Consider the following 16759-nt stretch of genomic DNA (forward strand, 5'->3'; position numbering starts at 1 on the left):
GACTACTTCTGTGAGCAGCTGAGTGAGTGGATCTACCACACTAAACAAAACAGACTAATTCAACTTGTTTGGGTGATGGGGCAGCAAGGCCAATCTTTTCTACAGGCTTTGCGTAAAGGACAGGTACAATTTAGGAAACTACTCCTATTTTATTAACCCCTTTTTGTTTTTTAAAGAGAAATGCTGCTGCAGCCGGTCTCGATAGTGCCATGTCTGAATCTACAAAACACCCGTAGATGCTTGAAGGTTTTATTCTAAAGTATTTTATTTACATGAATTTATTCCTGGTTTTACAATATTTACATTTAAATATATTCTTTTTGAACATTCCCAGAAGCTTTTCTGAACAGTATACACATTTTATCTTACTTGATTAATCTCCACTTATATAACCTGAGACAGAAATCCTCTTATTTAAATTATGACCGCGTTTTGGCTTCTGCTTGAACACGATTGTGTTTCCTCCTGTCTGATGAGAAGCTCTCATTCTTCTCCTCAATTCTAGGGGAAAAAAAGAATTGCATTTTTACTATATCCTCATGATGTAGAATCCCAGTGAATGGAAACGCTTTTCTGTTTCTTAACACCCTCCTGCTTGCAACCCAACAACATCATTGCTGCTGAGGCTTCAAGCTAAGCTTGATAAACAGATTATCGTCCCAATTTTTTTTTCAGAATTGACACTCTCCGACACACTGGCAGAGCGGTAGAGTAGGGAATTGATGGCTTCATGCTGCACCTCTCTATTCAACAACATCCAATGGATGTAGATACCGTTGAAATTGCGATGACAGGCTGGGAGAGTTGGGGGGATGCCCCATAGTGGCTGCATGGTCTGCCACTATGGATGGAACACCCCTGTCTTAAAGTAAAGAGTTGTGTAAAGATAATGCTAAGGTAGAGTCTAGCTTCTGGTTAAATCATGTAAAATCCTCTTTTATTAAAAAATAGGATTTGAGGAAGAATGCCGTCTTGTGTTCAAAACACGTCGCCATGTGCTTTCCTGCTCCCACCTTATCCGCATGGAATTTTTAAATATTTTTGAATAAAAGAGAGGATTTTACATGATTTAACAAGGAGCTGGACTCTCTACCTTTGTCCTATTGCCTCCACTCTTGTCAGAGCGTCGTCCCCTGCATGCTGGTCTACATGATACGGTGAGCTGTTTTTTTTCCCATTTTTTTTACAGATCATGCTACAGGTTCCTTTTCAGTTCAGAAATTGCTTCAGAGTTAAGAAATCAAAAATCTACACCCTGTACAGATTATCCTTTCTGGAGATCCAGAATCAAGTCCTGCCTGTTTTTTTTTTCTAACGGCAAAGCTGTAGCTGTGTAGTCTCCCTACAGAGTAATTCATAGGAAAAGTGGTCACCTATAGCATAGTAGGGGGATTTCTTTTTATTTTTTTTAGCTCCATATATATTGTTTCTTTGCATTCAAAGGTCTTTTTTACCTGAAATACCATTTCTCAGGCTCCAGTCCAAGTATTTCTCCAGGTAACCCACTTCTTTTCCATAGACAGCTAGGAATAATCCTTTCCAGCATGACTGTAGTGGCTGCAACCTAAGGATACATTCAATTCTACTCTGTTATATATTATATATCTGTTATATATTTTAAAACTGTCCTTTTTATTTAATGACTGTATATTTTTTTGGTGCCAGCTTGATTTTTTTTTTTTTTTTACATTTATCATGTTTTTGTTTTTTTTCCTTTCATGAACCAAGTCCTATGGCGAATCTGATGAAGAAAACACCAGAAAAAAAAGCCATACATAGAGCATTCTGTTTACAGGTGCAGTACGCCCACACCCACCAATGTTCAGTGTAGGTTATTGAAAGAACATGAGCAATTAAAGGGGTTTTCCAAACTCAAGAGACATTTCTGTGTAACTACAGTCTGCTGAATTGTGACTGGGTGCAATGTGCACACTTTCAGTATTCCCCAACAATCCAGTGTGAGTGGTCATGTGACAGCAAGTATGCGATTTACATCCATGCGGTCATGTGCCGAATAGATTCTCATACACTTCTCTCGATAGAACCTTTTGAGATGCGAATGAAAATCTAGTCAGTAGATGACCACAAGTATGTAATTTGGACACATGCGGTCGCATGTCCGCTCACTTGTGCTGGAAATAGAGCAGAATCCTGACAGTGGGGACATTGCACTTGGTCATGATTTGGCAATCTGCAGCTGCATAGAGTGCCTGAAGACATTTCTGTTGAACCCAGAAAACCCCTTTAACATAGAAGAGGACCGTGCTGGTTATTTGAAATATACAGTTAGGTCCATATATATTTGGACAGAGACAACATTTTTCTAATTTTGGTTCTAGACATTAGCACAATGAATTTTAAACAAAACAATTCAGATGCAGTTGACGTTCAGACTTTCAGCTTTCATTTGAGGGCATCCACATTAAAATTGGATGAAGGGTTTAGGAGTTTCAGCTCGTTAACATGTGCCTCCCTGTTTTTAAAGGGACCAAAAGTAATTGGACAATTGACTCCAAGGCTATTTCATGGACAGGTGTGGGCAATCCCTTCGTTATGTCATTCTCAATTAAGCAGATAAAAGGCCTGGAGTTGATTTGAAGTGGGGTGCTTGCATTTGGAAGGTTTTGCTGTGAAGTAAACATGCGGTCAAAGGAGCTCTCCATGCAGGTGAAACAAGTCATCCTTAAGTTGCAAAAACAGAAAAAACCCATCCGAGAAATTGCTACAATATTAGGAGTGGCAAAATCTACAGTTTGGTACATCCTGAGAAAGAAAGAAAGCACTGGTGAACTCATCAGTGCAAAAAGACCTGGGCGACCACGGAAGGCATCAGTGGTGGATGATCGCAGAATAATCTCTATGGTGAAGAGAAACCCCTTCACAACAGTCAACCAAGTGAACAACACTCTCCAGGAGGTAGGCGTATCAATATCCAAATCTACCATAAAGAGAAGACTGCATGAAAGTAAATACAGAGGGTTCACTGCACAGTGCAAGCCACTCATAAGCATCAAGAATAAAAAGGCTAGACTGGACTTTGCTAAAAAACATCTAAAAAAGCCAGCACAGTTCTGGAAGAACATTATTTGGTCAGATGAAACCAAGATCAACCTCTACCAGAATGGTGGAAAGAGAAAAGTATGGTGAAGGCGTGGTACAGCTCATGATCCAAAGCATACCACATCATCTGTAAAACACGGTGGAGGCAGTGTGATGGCATGGGCATGCATGGCTGCCAGTGGCACTGGGTCACTAGTGTTTATTGATGATGTGACACAGGACAGAAGCAGCCAAATTAATTCTGATGTATTCAGAGCCATACTGTGTGCTCAGATCCAGCCAAATGCAGCCAAACTGATTGGTCGTCATTTCATACTACAGATGAACAATGACCCAAAAAAAAGCCAAAGCAACCCAGGAGCTTATTAAAGCAAAGAAGTGGAATATTCTTGAATGGCCAAGTCAGGCACCTGATCTCAACCCAATTGAGCAGCATTTCACTTGTTAAAGACCAAACTTCAGACAGAAAGGCCCACAAACAAACAGCAACTGAAAACCACCGCAGTAAAGGCCTGGCAGAGCATCAAAAAGGAGGAAACACCGCGTCTGGTGATGTCCATGAGTTCAAGACTTCAGGCAGTCATTGCCAACAAAGGGTTTTCAACCAAGTACTAGAAATGAACATTTTATTTACAATTATTTAATCTGTCCAATTACTTTTGGTCTCTTTAAAAACAGGGTGGCACATGTTAAGGAGCAGAAACTCCTAAACCCTTCATCCAATTTTAATGTGGATACCCTCAAATGAAAGCTGAAAGTCTGAACTTCAGCTACATCTGAATTGTTTTGTTTAAAATTCTTTGTGGTAATGTCTAGAACCAAAATTAGAAAAATGTTGTCTCTGTCCAAATATATATGGACCTAACTGTAGAACAAAAAAATTGCATAGCAAACTTTGCAGGAAGTCTGTCACCACCAAAATACTAATTCAGCTACTTAAACATTTATATAGGGGCTTAGCCACTATAAAAATCATACCAGTAGTATACATATAGTTTTATAGTTGCAAATAAATGTATTTTTATTTTGAATGCAAATAAGGGCACTTCGGTACACGCTTGATACTGTCACCCTCCAAATTGGCTAATCTGCACTGTCCCTGATCTTGATTGGCAGTCTCACTTATCAAAAGAAAGTGCTGCCTAAACTCAAATCCCCGTTCCTGCAAGTGCGCACTGACACTGGAGGAGCCCAGCAGCGCACACAGTGTCAGGGGTGGACAAGTACTCAGCCTGGGTGCAGGTGCGCTCTGACCTCTGGCTCCTGCCAGTCTATGGCCACCGCTCACTACACCTGGAAATGTAGTGAATGAGTAGCTTCAGAGAGGAGCCCGTTATTAGGGCATAACCAATGAGTGCGCACCTGCCCTGACATGTGCGCACCTCCAGTGTCAGTGTGCAAGAACAGGGATCTAAGTTTAGGGAGCGCTCACTCTAGGTAAGCGAGCACTGTCAATCAGGGACAGTGCTGGCTATGCAAATTTTATGGCGTAATAGTGCCCGGAAGTATTCTCATTTGCATATGAAATAAAATAAATCTATATTAAATATTTAGCTGAACTTGCATTTTGAAGGTGACAAACGCCATTTAAGATCAATTGTCAATGTCTGCTATAACATGGATGATATCCATACAGTCTTTTGACGGAAAACAAAGAGCCACACTCCCCAATCCTAAGAATAGACAGTCCTTTATTTCTCAAATCTTCAGGTTATCTTTGCGGTGAGCAGAGGGATGCAGGAGAGCTAGTGGACTACCGCCGTTTCGCGCTTCACCAGGAACCGTAGAAGCGCCAGATGAGCGCGAAACGCCTGTAGTCCACCAGCTTTCATGCATCCTCCTGCTCACTGCAATGATAACCTGAAGATTTGATAAATAAAGGACTGTCTATTCTTAGGATTGGTGAGTGCGGCTCTTCTCCTTCAAAAGACTATTTTGCTGTACCTTTAGCATAAGCACCACAATCCTTTGATTGCCGCATAAGCTCGGTATACAAGGGAAAAGTTTAAAACGCATGTTGCTAAGGTTGGTTGGTGCCACTGCTCCTATTTTTTGCAATGATATCCATACAGTTGCATGATTTTCAAATTTAGCAAATGTTTTCTTTTTATTCCTAATTGCCTTTAACCACGTTACTTCTTACCTGAGCGTGCCACAATGTAGTGCGCTCACTACTGACACGGAAATGGGTGTCTGTCATCAATGCAATTAAAAGATTCAGAAGAAGAACAAAGGCGAAGAACATGTAGACCATGTAAAGAACGTGTATGACCTTTGGAATAGGTACGTCTTGTGGCACTGGTAAGTCATTTAGACCCATCATTAACTGGAATAAGGTAAAGAGAGTGATGGGAAAGTCTCTGAAGTGTGTGAATACGGTCCCATTCATGACTTGAAAGTGGACGTTAAGAGCTGGAAAAGAAAAATATTATTACACTTCTGTCGAGAAGACTGCTGCCAATCAAGTTTTATGCAATGCCACTTAGCAGTGGACAACCCAGGAATGATAGATCACGGCTGCATTTAGAGGAAAACAACCTCTCGTGTACATTCACTGTCCATAGAAAGAAATGCAGATGTTCCAGACCCAAATATATATTTGAATAAAGTAGATTAAATGAGGATGAGAAATACCTGCAGCAAATCCAGTAAGAACCGTGAACAGGATAACGCAGAATCGTAAAAGGTCATCTATTATCATCTACAAGGAAATTACTCTGTTACTACAAGACAACATACAAACATAATGAAAAAAACTTCCATGACCTATTTATTTAATCGCAGTGATAAGTTTATAACGCTGGTAGGATTTACTAGGGATATTATTGGGTTCATCATTTGGATGCATTTTCTATCAATTTTAATAGAATAATTGGTCACTAGTCAGATCACTGACCTGCTCAGAGCTGCATAACATAATTGTGCTGGTTTATTGGAAGGAAGTGACCTCTTCAGAATAAAGGAAGGACAGAATAAATGGCACCAGCCTTACAGTTTGTAGCACATTAATACAAAATAACCAAAGCAAACCTGTTCTAGCGTATTTTTACCTGATTTTTAACATTTTGTCCCTAAACAAATATAAAATGTTCACTTAAAAGGAATTATTGTTTTTGAGTTTTGATAAATTTGTCCCTGAGGTGAAACAAACTAAAATGAAAAACATATACTGAGAACCTGAAGGGTAACTGTACTTTCATGTAACTTCTCAGAATAAGCCGCCCTGTATGTACATGACAACTCCATTTCTGGCCATTATATGACTTATTTTCTGCTTTTTCACCAATTTTACCCTCTGCAAGTTCTACCTTCTAATTTTCGATCCACTGGGTAGGAAAGTCTATCTTCAGTGATTTCTTCCATACACTAGCACAGCACACAGAGGGATTCCTGCTCCTCTTCGTCCATTTTTTAGCATACAGAGACAAGCGATAACAACATGGAGGATATTATACAGCAGTACTGAGCTGTCTGGATGTGAATCGGCTCTGGAGTGAGGTAAATGACTTGTTAGAACATTCACCCCAATCTTTCTATTTCTCCCTCTGCTTGTTTCCTCTCCCTGCTCCTTACTCTTCCCTCCTCTCTCCCCATAGAGTATATTGGGCTGTGTCATGACACCACAGTGAGCTTGTAGACCTTTTTGTCTGAACAAGATGGATTCTAGCATTTGTTTTTTCAGAGTGTATGGAAAGGGGGGAGAGGAAGACCTGGCTAATAAGTGAGAAAGGAAGCCGCTTTTTCTGATGATATACAGTTAATAATATACACTCATGTACTATTCATTTATGCAACGTTTGTTGAAAGTACAATTCCACTCTATTTACATGGCTGCGGTCTTGATGTGCTGTCTACCTTGTGAGAACCACAGCCTTTCTGGCCTTCACGGTGATTCACTACAGAAACTAATGGTTAACTGTAGCGATAGTATATTATTGCTGCAGCCAAATGATTGAACCAGAGTAGTAGCGCTGCAAAGGCAGGTGAGTTTATCCTATGAGTACACGTTTCACTCTTTGGACATATCAGGAACTTGGGAAACCCCCTTTACGTTTCTGCCAAAAAGCTTAGTCCATTAAATTTAATACAGGCCCTGGGATATGAAGTTGGCCCTGTATTTTGCAATGATATTATGTGCATTGTTATTGTTAAGAAACTACTGTGAGATGAGCTGGTGTTTGGAAAAACCTGCTTGTGGTTTCCTCAAAGGACAGCATAAGAAAGCTATCACTAGCTATGACAAATTAATTTTAGCTTGATCAATTTTAGCTTGCTCATACACAATGACATGGGGTCAGTCGATGATGTCATCAAAGCTATTATAGAGGGCAGGTCTAGAATTCTGGTACCACCTCCTTCCTCAACACACTTTTTTCTCAGTTATGGGTTCTCTAAGAGGATAAAGAACTTTAATGCATTCCGTCATGAAGAAGAAAAAATATTGTAACTCACTGACTGAAAATAAACTGAATGCTCAGCTCAGTGAGTGCTCAGCCTTGACCAGTGAGGACAAGTGACCACTGAGGCCAGTGATTGTTTTTACCTTTTGAATCATTATACACAGAGGACCAAGCAGTTGGAATCCACGAGCAAAGTAGATCAAGTTGCACCAACCACTTATTAGAGATAATGACATCACAATTGTCTCCCCTTCAGTGTTTAGCAAACGCATCATTACCATGGCTATAATAAAGCAGGCATAAAGTAGCCTACAAAAAAAGAGAATGCTGTTATTCATCTAATACAACATCATACTTTTGGATGATTTTACCAGGCAAAAATGGCAAAATGAAGCGACTTTCCTTAAAGGGGTTGTCTCCTCTTATTAAATAGGTAAAAAATGCAAAGTGCTTGTAAAAACAATAAAATTAGCAATTTACGTCTTAGTGAAAATCCTCTATAGTTTATAGCTTATAATCACGTTTGCCAGCCACCTACGCAGTCTTTAAGGGTGAACCGTTTCCCAGACAAGGAGTGCGCTCTTGCATACTGTTTGCTATGCAATGCTCTGAAGCTGGCCAAATTGTATGACCTGACCAGCTTCATTGCCCCTGCAGTACTCAGGTGCTGCAGAGGCAAAGTTACCTCTGCAAGCAACACTGGACAGTGTACAGTTTAGGACCAGCATTCCAACTGACCAAAACTAAACAATGGCAACAATATATGTTGTTATAAATAGTTTTATTCCCATTTAAACTTTTTTTATTTCAATACAAACATGTCCTATACAGAGTCCATAGATTTCTCCAAACCTGATGGTGTGAACCGCAATTGAACTATATGGAATATATAGGCAGCATTGATTTAATTTTAACTATCTAACCACCAATATACATTGACAGGGGCATTATTACTTTTTAACGAGGCAATCATGAGGCATAAGTGGATATTATTACTGTCTGGTAGGCATTATTACTTTGTGGGACACTAAGAGGTGTACTATTAAAGAGATCACTATTATCCCATTATGGCACTGGCTCTACTACTATTAGAGGACTAGCTGACATTATTTTCAGAGGTGCTGTGTGCCACTATTTCTGTCGGATTATTATAGCAATGACAACATTTTTCATAAAATACAGTATTTGAAGCAGCTCAGCTGGTGCAGTTTATGGGCAACTAGATGGGGAGTGTCTGTAGGTTGGTGATAAGGGAGAATAGCGCAGGAAAATTGAGGAGTCAAATGTCTGTGTTACATATTCTACTTTTTCTGCAGACAAGTTGCTGCTAGAAGAAGTCATCATGCAGGTATGGGCCAGATTAAAGAGTCTGAAAGGGCATCACCAGTGGGTTTTTAGGTTTATCTGTGCTGTAACCCTACATAGTCTGCAGAACTAGAATCTCCCACCATATGGTCACTGTGTGGTGGTAATATTGATCTAGTCTTTTATATTTAGTAACACCATTTTCCTCTATTAAGGTCCCTACAATATTTGCTATAATTCTGGTACACCTATAACATATACATGTGTTTACCTGGGTAGGGGACCCATTCAGATGTTTCCCCTTGGGCTAAACCCTTAGGTTCTGTAAGAATTAAAAAAAATGCACTTACATTATGATGTGAAATGGTCCACCTCTCACTGTGTTTCCAAAAAAGCGTCTTGGCCCCTTTCTGACTAATTGAGCAACCTAAAATGTACGTATAATACGGAAACAAATGTAATATTTATTTCCTGATATTTTATATAAGTATTACACACAGATTTCGTAACAGGTTAGATCAAGTCTGCTGTGGTCAAGTAATCTAATTTCATTATTACCCCTATTATCACACCATTATCACAGTAGGACAGTATGTTTTTTCTAGTGTTTGAGAAAATTGAAGCACCAGGGAAAATCTACACAAGCCTGGGAAGAACATACATTCATACTATGCCGACATATTCTAAATTACTGTGCTGTCAGATGTGCTGAGCTATCTTATTTGCTTGAATTATTTTATTTCTTTTACAACAGAATTCATTTTATAAAGAAAATCACAATTTACAAACAGAAATTAGAAGTCTGTTCCACACGTTTTACATTGAGATGGGTCATCAACATCAAATCAAAAGCTGTCCTGTACCCCAACATCCCACCGATCAACTGTTCTTAGTGGTGGCAGTGGAGGATTTTAACAGTTGCTGATCTGAACATCACAACTCCGTGAACGGTACAGTGGCCGGATATACAGCACCTAGGAGAGCTGTTCTGCAACTAAAATCCGTCCCGCCACCAGCACTGAGAACATCTGCTCGGTGGGAGTGTTGGGGATTTGATATTGACAACCTATCCTGTGGATAGATAAATGTAAAAGTAGTAGAACAACCCTTTAAATTGCTTTACCTATTTAAAGTATGGGTTTTCCATTACCATCTCAGTTTGTGGGACCTATAATGTTACATAATTTTTTGAACCTCTAAGAAATCTTTTTTCAAAGGGTTGAGAGAGGGCCAGGAAGCAGAGACCAGAGAGGCTCTAACGGGAGCTGCAGGGGATCGGTCAGAGTAAGTATTGATAATTGTATTTTTTTATTTTATTCCAATTTGAATCCTTTTAATATATCTCGTTTTCCAGTGGACAACCTCTTTAATTTGCATTTAGCATGCTTCCAGGATCCATACCTCAATTATAAGAATTAGAATTCCGCCAAGAATGACAATTATTTCTCCACTTAATCGAAGGTAGTCTTCTTTTGTTTTATAAGAATCCTAAAAATGGAAACAGTAATTACTTTAGCTTTAAATAAACTGTAAACCCTCACTATCCATTAAATGAATTTTACCAATTGTGATAACATTTTTAAAGATGGTATATTTTCTGTGAGGCGTTTAATGGAAAGGGGCAAAGTTAAAGGGATGTCTCCTCTTATTCTAAAATGTAAAGTGCTGCGGAATATGTTGGCGCTATAGAAATAAAAATTATTATTATAAATTATTATTAAATAGATAAAATTGCAAAGTGCTTGTACAGGAAGCAACTTTTCGATTTACCTAGGCAAGGAGTGCACACTTTCAAGCAGGGCCCGGGAAGAGGGGTAGGCAGGGTAGGCACCCGCCTAGGCTGCTACCTCTTGCCTCTCCGGTTGGGGGCACACTTTGAAAAAAAAACATAAAAAACTGACATTGTGGAATGCCTGAGGCCGCTCGGCACCTTCCTCCGGCCGCAGGCATTCAGCACACTGTTTATAAGTAATCAACAGGAAGTCAGAGCTGCGGCTGACCTCTCAGTTCCTCTTGATTACTGATATGTTCAAAGGCAGGGACAGTGACTCCAGCGCTGATTTGGCGCAGGGTCCATGTGACATAACAACCTCCCATGAGCCACAGGAACACAAGTTTCAACACTGCTGAAACAGTGCTGGCATGAGAAGTGAGTATAGGTGATTTCATTTTAACGGGGGAAAACATTAGGATTGAGAAGGAGTTATAGTGAACAACCCCTTTAAGCTATATTAGTTTCCATGACTATCCTTGGGTCTGACATTTAAAATATAGGACATCAGGGTTGAATACTGATCTTTTGTCCCTTGTACTGTGTAAATGGTCAGGAAACAATAATTCTATATCTAACTCTGAAATTGCGTTCCCTGTAAAGTTGGACCCCTTAAGTACTCCACTTTTTGTTACTCTCATGGGTATTTCTTTGGTGAAAAAGGAAACAATTCTAGGGGAAGTGGTCAGAGCTTCTTACCTGACCCATCGGAGGGGGTGGTGCATTAGGAGTCCTGTTACCTTAGTCTCACCCATTCCTTTAGGGCAGGAAAGTGGTGGGGGTGGGGGGACGGCGCCATTGCCTTCATCTGCCTAGGGCACCAAATACCTTGCCCCAGCCCTGCTTACAAGCTGTCTGCTACACCGTTTGGAAGCACTCCTCTGAGACTGGTGGGACCACTGGATCAGAGCACCAACACACTCCTGAGATGCTGCAGAGACAAAGCTGCCTCTCACCTTCCCCAAAAAGTGTAATACAAAGCGATCAAAAAGTTGTATGTACCATAAAATGATACCAATAGAAACGACAGGTTGCTCCTGTAAAAAAAGAAGCTGTCACACACCCACATCAATGGAAAAAGTATAAAATGTTCTGGGTCTCAGAAAATGTGGCGACAAAATGACAGCTTATTAAACGGTCAGAATTTTGGCAAAACAGTAAAACAAGAAACTCTCTCTATAGGTTTGGTATCTGTGTAATTGTACTGAGCTGCCAGATCCATTTACCAGGTCCTTTTCACTGCACAGTGAACACCATCAAAATTAAATGTAAAAAACAAAACACAATTATGTGGGTGGGAAGGTCCCATCATTAATCCCCATGTGGGACTTTTTTTCTGTTTTTCAGTACTTAATATGATCAAGTAAATGATGTCATTCAAAAAATAAGTCCTCAGCTTTGTCGATGGATAAATCTTGAAAGAAGGGAAGAAAAAAAAAAAGGAAAGCGCAAGAACTAAAATGTGCTCATTATACCGTCTATTTCATCTTTATTGCAAAGATTAACCTTTAAATTCTAAATTATCCAATTAATCTACAAATCTCTGGGTTAAAACACTAAAGAGCTGCATTCATTCTTGATATCGATGGGAGTCCAAGTTCTCGGACATTTTGCCATTAAGAATCACTTTAGCCAAAATGTTCAGCTAACATGTAGGTAGATCAGGACTGATGGTTATAATGTTTTTTATAAGCAATGTTAATAATAAAAATAATAAATGAAAATCTACAATGTCATCACTTGGGGCTATTCTATCACTGGAGCAGCTCTGGATGAGAATCCCTTTTTAAACTGCCTAATAATAGTTTATCAGCAGCTAGTTATGATATTACACTCATCCAAAACATATACTTCATACTTGGCATTCGGGAAGCTTTTAATTAGTGCTTGAATAAGCAATAAACTATGGACTAATTTATGGATTTAGAGAATTCGTTCTAATCTGTGCAGCAATGCCTGGCAGCATTTTATTAGCAACGGGGTCATTCATTGAAAGACAGATGTATGAGTGCATTACTGTATTGTGCTGTCTCAAGACATTCTGCAATGAGGATGGATTGCAGTAATGAAATGAATAGCGCATATAACACTTACATAAAATGGCCTTGTGATGATCTTTCTCTTTCCTCCATCTGTGATCTCTTCCATTAGCGGCCGGTACAAGCAGCATAAAGTCAAGATGATAGTGTAGAGAATATACAGAAAAGTGCACAGCAAAAAATATTTATATCCATAAGTAGACCATTTGTACTGAAGCAGTTCCTTTAAAGGTGTAATTTCCAAAAGATTTCTTGCCTTGGGTTGGAGAAAAAAAATAATATAAAGGAACAAATAAGAAGTTAGAGTGAAATAATACTTTGTGATGAGTCTGTTAGTAGTTTTTTGTGTTTCTTTTTCATTAGGATGGAACATTATATATTTCCTCTTTATAGAACAGATTATCCTTTAAAACCTAAATTAACCTCAATGCAGCCAAAATGGACTTTGTAATATAACAGATTAGACATCACTTTGTTAGAGAATTGGTAGGAAATAAAGTAAATTTCATCTGGACAAATTGAACAATTTAAATTAAATTAAAGGTCAGCTCAGGTACAATACAATCTTTTCTTTTTCTGTTCTTTCTGGCTGCTACACAAGCTCCTGTGAGATACAGCATACTAAATGGGAGAGTTGAGGGTATTTGGTATGGATGAGACCCTCACTCCTTTAACACCGTGGTTTCATCGGTACTCTGGACCCTGTTTTCTATAGAAAATGTATATTACATTATTTCTGAGACGTACTTGATTTTCTATTGTTCATGATATTTTAGATTAAACTGTTTAAAGAGGACCAGTCACGGGGTCAAAAGTGGCCAGATTCTGCTCATATATTATTCCTATTGCTCCATTGATTATTCAGATTTTTTTTGTTATTTTTAAATCCGCCACACGGTCCCAGAGATTGGAGCCTTTTAATTTAGTCCTAATTTGTACGGTCCTTACTAAGGAAGCATGGCTTACAGGATTCTCTGGGGATGTGTCTCTGAATTATTAAACTGTAAGTCACACCCCCTTAATAAAGACTACAGATGAACGGACCTTTTGAAATTCAAATTCACCGACTTTGCTGAATTTTCTTCCGAAATCTGATTTGAAGTGAATAAATTAGTGTGAATCCCAATACTTTAAAGTTTGCAATTGCTCAGAAAATTCACTAGGAGAGGGAGGTAAAGAAAGAGGACCCTGCTGACCATAAGAGGTTACACTTTTTAGTCTACAGAAGAGAGAGAGGATCCTGCTGATAAGTGCTTAAAGGGGCTGTCCACTGCTAGGACAACCCCTTCTCAATCCAATGTTTCCCCCCGTTAAAATAAAACACTTATACTCGCCTGCCGTGCAGGCGCCGTTCCAGCGGTGTTAGCTCTTGTGTTCCCGGGGTTCACCTGAGGTGGATATGTCATGTGAGCCCTGCTCCAAATCAGCGATCGCATCACTGTCCCCACCTTCGGACGTATAAGTAATCAAGGGGAAGTTAGCAGCCAGCCGCAGCTTTGACTTCTTGCTGATTACTTATATGTCCTAAGGCGGGGACAGTGACGCCAGCGCTGATTCGGTGCAAGGTTTACGTGAAATATTAACCTCAAGTGAGCCCCGGGAACGCGAGTGCCAACACTCCTCGAATATAGGTGTTTTTATTTTAAGGTGGGCAAACATTCAGATTGAGAAGAGGTTGTCCTAGTAGTAGACAAACCCATTTAAACTCTACAGGAGAGAGGGAAAGGATTATGCTGATCATAAGAGCTTCCACTCTACAGGAGAGAAAGAGACTTACCTTGTGACTCTGGAGATGGAAAACGACTCTGTCGTGCAAACTGTGAACTGCCAATTTCTGATGGCCCATGTACTGGCCACCACTGTGCAAGATATATTCCGTAAGATGTCATAGCTGCAGGGCATTATGGGGTAACCATGCAAAATGACTATAGACCTCTCTGATACTTCACCATTTCAGCAGTATAGGAAATAATGGTAGGCAAGTTGTTTTTTTGTGAACCGCGAATCAAATCTCAAAATGTTCGAATTTGCATGAAACTGCAAATTTCAGGAAATTTGACTCAAACTTGATCCTCCTCGTACCAATCCACTCATCTCTAGTAAAGACCATAAACTTGGCACTAATTAAAAAAGTCCATATCTCTGCAAATGCCATGCATGTGGTCATGTTACGCCTTGCTCACATTAGGAATAGAAGGGAACTGTGACATTGTAAGAATAATTGGCAGAGTGTTAAAACCCGTTTAAGCTTGGTCATGGTACCGTATCTATGTAGTAAGTTTAGTCTATTACTACTTCTATGTAGTTAGCTTGGTTCTAGTACTGTATCTGTGTAGGGAGTGTCAGATTTTTGGTAAGCATGTTACTATATACAGTTGCATGTATTGAGCCAACTCCATGGTGAATTTCATAGTGGTCAGTTATTAAAGTACTATTTGGGATGCTGATGTTCCACATCGAGGACGAATTACAAGGTTATTATGGTCTTCTATCACTGACCACTGCACCACCTACAGGACTGCACTGTTAGTGACAGATCAATGTATCTGGAATTGCACAGGCGTGTATGATCCCATCATTATACCAGCTTTATCTTCTTAAAGCCTTGTATCCTCTATTCCCATTATGAAGCAACCAGGGGTAAGCATAAGAAGGATGGGCCGCTGCTCATGGGCCACTGTTCTGTGCTTGTCCCCAGGCCAAAATTTGCCAACCAACCCCTGGTGACTGGTCCTATTTAGATGATAAACTTAGACTCCTTAGTCCCTTACATAGTGTTGGATAAATCTATATAATTGAGTTGCTGTGTTGTTATTCAGGGAGAACCTGTTTCGATACAATTAACAGAATATTTTGACACCATGTGAACATTTTCTACATAAAAGGCTAAGAAGTCTGCATTTTACTTCTCTATTCCTCTGCAGAATGGGTTAATCGGTCCGCGTGGGAAGTTTATTAACCTGTTTTATTACCATTTTATGACAGGATCTGCTGTGATTATTGCTTAAAACAACATTTTATAATCTATAATTATTCCTGTTTTTTTCTAATCGTATGTAAAATTTTCTATACCGAAACGCAATCAGCGATGCCCTGTACATCGTATGTAATTAGACTGCAGTCACTTAATCAGTAGCTCTCCAGATGGCTTTAATTATTCTGTGGAGTTTTAGAGCTCATTATTTTTTTAATCTTTTAGCTATTACTCACAATGAATGCTGCTGCGTGCTGCTATTCCAAGGTGCTATACTCACCGCATTGTTGTCACTGGTGCATATAATATCCACCACCGAGGATTTGTCTCTCCAAGAGTCAATTCCAGTTAGATCATACAAAGTGGACATTACAGGTCCAAAGGACCAGAAAATGTGCTTTCTCTTTGTCATAAAGTAATTAAACATCTGAAAAATATGAAATAATTGAACATTATATATTTGTAAGCTCACTACTACTAGGGGCAAAGGCATTTTTATAACATGACAGTAACAGAATGTGCAAATTGCCTCTTCAGATAGGAAGAGGACTAAAACTCTACACTGTGTTCCAAATTATTATGCAAATAATATTTTCTCAGATTTTCCCAAATTACCTATATGAATTGCAGTCATTGTAATTTTCCAGTCAAATAACTATTAGAGTACAATTGAAAGGTTTTTGTACAAACTGCCTATGATAACAGTATATTTTTATAAAAATAAAAAACTCAAACTGCACTCAAAATGCATGTTCCAAATTATTATGCACAACAGAGTTTTCAACCTTTTCATTTTAATAAAGAAACTTTATTCTAGGTGATGTTACATTTGCACATAGGACCGCTTGTTCGAAAGGAGCTTCTGAACTCTCTCGTCCATTGAATTTGTCAGGTTTTGGATGGTTTCTGCTTCAATTGTTTTGCATGAGGACAGAATACCCTCCCAGAGCTGTTGCTTAGATGTGAACTGCCTCCCGCCATCATAGACACTCCTTTTAATGATGCTCCAGAGGTTCTCAATGGGGTTGAGGTCAGGGGAGCATGGGTGCCACACCATAAGTTTGTCCCCTTTTATGCCCATAGCAGCCTGAGATGCAGATGTGTTATGTGCACCATGAGACGGGGCATTATCATGCATGAAATGATCTCGATGGTCCAGATGGATGGAGTGGAGGATTGCTGGTTGATGGACACCCCATGCAAACACTGC

The 16759-nt window shown here is 39.4% G+C and overlaps 1 pseudogene; it reads right to left on the reverse strand.

Annotated features, from left to right (window-relative positions):
- Positions 1-373: 373 nt before the first annotated feature.
- LOC141258532 (transient receptor potential cation channel subfamily V member 6-like) overlaps positions 374-16759 on the reverse strand; it is an 83251-nt pseudogene continuing 66865 nt past the window's right edge.

The sequence above is a fragment of the Phyllobates terribilis genome, unplaced genomic scaffold (genome assembly GCF_046119375.1).
Source record: "Phyllobates terribilis strain yellow unplaced genomic scaffold, ASM4611937v1 Scaffold_3__8_contigs__length_932513732, whole genome shotgun sequence".
Lineage (NCBI taxonomy): Eukaryota > Metazoa > Chordata > Amphibia > Anura > Dendrobatidae > Phyllobates > Phyllobates terribilis.